The sequence below is a fragment of the Carlito syrichta genome, unplaced genomic scaffold, assembly GCF_000164805.1.
Source record: "Carlito syrichta isolate Samal-C Ts95f unplaced genomic scaffold, Tarsius_syrichta-2.0.1 Scaffold314473, whole genome shotgun sequence".
Lineage (NCBI taxonomy): Eukaryota > Metazoa > Chordata > Mammalia > Primates > Tarsiidae > Carlito > Carlito syrichta.
In genome coordinates this window covers 1,749-5,173 of record NW_007258569.1, presented here as the reverse complement: position 1 = coordinate 5,173, position 3,425 = coordinate 1,749, and the positions used below count along the sequence as shown (strand labels likewise).

Here is a 3,425-nt window from a genome sequence, read left to right as displayed (position 1 = left end):
TGTTTCTGATTCATGAATTGTTGTTTGTCAGTTAAACTCTTCTAAATTTAATTTGCTGAAAATTTTCTTTTGACTCTATTTTATTTATAGTTTTTATGCAGATAGATCTGTTGGAGAGCTTTATATTTAAGGATATTATTTACAAATAAAGCATTTTTTCCTTGTTTCTCGTTTGTCTTTTGATATATAGAAAATGTTCAATGGTGTAAAATACATTGTTCAAAGTCTCTCCTTAACTCACACTCCACATATAATCACATTTTTCTCTTAGGATTTTTATGGTTCAATTTTTATAAACTTTAACATTTTAAGTTCTTCTGGAATGTTATTTCAAGTGTTGTATTGGTAGAAAAAACTTTAAAATGTTTTAGACTCTATAAACATATGTAGTATGAAATAGCACACAGTATAGTGCAGTGTACTTTCTCTTTTCCCATTTGTTTTATATTTCACTTCTTCCATGCATTAAATTCTGAGATGAACACATGCTTATTGATATGCTGTTTATGTATATATTACTAATATTGTTACTTTTTCATGTATCTATTTATCTGTCTGTCTACCATCATCTTCTCATATATCTGACATCTAGGCTTGATGCCATTTTAACTTTTGAATAGATATAGCTAATACAGTCTTCCTATTGCTGCTGCAAAAAATTATCATAAACTTAGTGGCTTCAGATAACAATCATGTATTCTCATATAGTTCTTGAGAGCAGAAATCTGAAATAGGTCTCACCAGGCTAAAATCAAGGTGTTGGCAGATCTTCATTCCTTCTGGAGTCTCTAGGGGAAAATTCCTTTTCTTGCCTTTATCAGCTTCTAGAGCCTGCTCACATTCTTTATTTTGTGATGACCCCTTTTTGTGTCAAAAGCCAGGAATCATCACTCTGACCTCTTCCATCATGGACAAGTCTTCTTTACAGATTCTGACTCTCCTGCTTTTCTCTTTCAATAAGTGTCACTAACTAGGATACTTATAGTCCATCAGATAATACAGAATTATCTCAAGTCAACTGATTAACAGACTTAACTCCATCTGTAACGACAATTCCTTCTTAATATGTAATATAATTCTTGAATTCCTTCTTATTATGTAATGTAATATCTTCATGAGTTCTGAGGATTCTGACATGGACATCTTTGAGGGAGAGGCATTATTTTGCCTACTGTACCTTTTGAGATAAAACTTTGTTAACTTTTGAAGTTTTTCATGATTATTCATCTCCAGTTCTTTTTCTACTTAAATGGTTATGATTTATATTTTTCTATTTTCTTTAAAAGATTCTGGTTTATTAGAATAGATATAGCTAATATAGTCTTCCAACATTATACATCTACTCTTAATGAGTGGTTGTTTTTTCTTTCAGATTCTTTTTTTTTTTTTTTTGAGTTGCAGTCTCACTCTGTCACCCAGACTGGAGTGCAGTGGCCACTCCTGGCCACTGCAGCTTTGACCCGATGGGCTCTGGCGATCCTTCCGCCTCAGCCTTCCAAGTAGACAGAATCACAGGCATGCGCTACCACGCCCGGCTGACTTTTTTTTTCTTTTTTTTCTTTATTAATCATTATTTTTGATTATGGTTTTGTGGGGTACACATAAGGGTTAGGTGTACAATTACGTTTCTTTCAGGCACCCTGTTGACAAGAGATGTTTTCCGATCCCCAGACAGATATTTGTTACTGTTAATCCCACCCCCCTCCCCCCCATAGTTTCCCAGTACCGTCAGTCATTTTCTTATAGTATTACATTGGATGTTCAAGGTCCATTATATGAGTGAGAACATGTGATGCTCGGATCTTTGTTTCTGTGAGAGGTCACTCAGGATTATAGACTCTAGTTCCATCCAGGTTGATGCGAAATTCATGATTTTGTTCTTTTTTAAGGCTGCGTAGTGTTCCGTCGTGTATATGTAGAAAACAGGCCCATCGGACAGACGGCGGTCCGCGCCGCTCTGCTCGGGACGGCTCCCGGCGGGAAGGTCCGGGCCAACACAACGGCCGCTTCCCTCTTGGCCGGGCGGGGTGGCGGGAGCGGCCCTGGCTCGGGCTGCCTGTGCGCTGGGCCCCCGCGGCTACCCTGCCTCCTCCCGCTGCGCCGCCCTCGGCCTCCCCAAGCGCCCTGCGGGGGTGGGGGCGGGAGAGAGGGAAATTCAACCGAGTTGCGTGTGCGGGGAGACCAAAGCGGCGGCGGGCCGCGGACCGCATGGTCTGACGGCGCTCCCTCCCTGCTTTATGTTCTCGCCTCCGCCGTCCCGCCCCTCCGGGGCTCTAGAGGAGGACTTCTCCGGATCTGGGTTGGCGCTCGCCCTAGCTCTCCACGTCCTCGTCCCGGCCCGGCCCCAGCCCCGCGCCGCCCGCCCGCCCGCCCGCGGTGGAGAAGACGGAGCTGATCCAGAAGGCCAAGTTGGCCGAGCAGGCCGAGCGCTACGACGACATGGCCACTTGCATGAAGGCCGCGACCGAGCAGGGCGCCGAGCTGTCCAACGAGGAGCGCAACCTGCTCTTGGTGGCCTACAAGAACGTGGCCGGGGTCCGCAGGTCCGCCTGGAGGGTCATCTCGAGCATCCAGCAGCAAACTGACATCTCCAGCAAGAAGTTGCGGCTGATTAAGGACTAGGGGGAGAAAGTGGACTCGGAGCTGAGAACCATCTGCACCACGGTCCTGGAATTGTTGGATAAGTATTTAATAGACAATGCAACTAATCCAGAGTGTAAGGTCTTCCACCTGAAAATGAAGGGAGATTACTTCCGGTACCTTGCTGAAGTTTCATGTGGTGATGACCTAAAACAAACGACAGATAATTCCCAAGGCGCTTATCAAGAGGCATTTGAAATAAGCAAGAAAGAGATGCCACCCACACATCCAATCCGCCTGGGGCTGGCTCTTAACTTTTCTGTATTTTACTATGAGATCCTTAATAAACCAGAGCTTGCCTGCACACTGGCTAAAATGGCTTTTGATGAGGCCACTGCAGAACTTGATACTCTGAATGACGACTCGTACAAAGGCAGCACCCTCATCATGCAGTTGCTTAGAGACAACCTAACACTATGGACATCAGACACTGCAGGAGAAGAATGTGATGCAGCAGAAGGGGCCGAAAACTAAATGCATACAGGGTGTCGTCCTTCTTCCCGTCAAGAAACCTTTTTACACATCTCCATTCCTTATTCCACTTGGATTTCCTATAGCAAAGAACCCACTCATGTGTATGGAATCAACTGTTTATTGTCTTTTCACGCTGCAGCTTTGGGAAAACTCCATGCCTTGATTTGTATTTGTCTTGGCCTTCCTGGTATGCAGTTACTGCTTAGAAACGTATTAATAGCTTCGTTTCATATAAACATAAGTAACTTCCAAACACTTACGTAGATGACTAAAAATGTATCTGGTATTTAAGTAATCTGAACCAGTTCTGC

At 43.6% G+C, this 3,425-nt stretch overlaps 1 pseudogene across 1 annotated transcript; it reads left to right on the top strand.

Moving 5' to 3' along the window:
• The first annotated feature begins 2,374 nt into the window (after positions 1–2,374).
• On the top strand, positions 2,375–3,419 carry LOC103274128 (annotated as a pseudogene). Its single transcript, XR_002482740.1, has one exon. The product of XR_002482740.1 is annotated as a 14-3-3 protein theta pseudogene (transcript).
• The last annotated feature ends 6 nt before the right edge of the window (positions 3,420–3,425 follow it).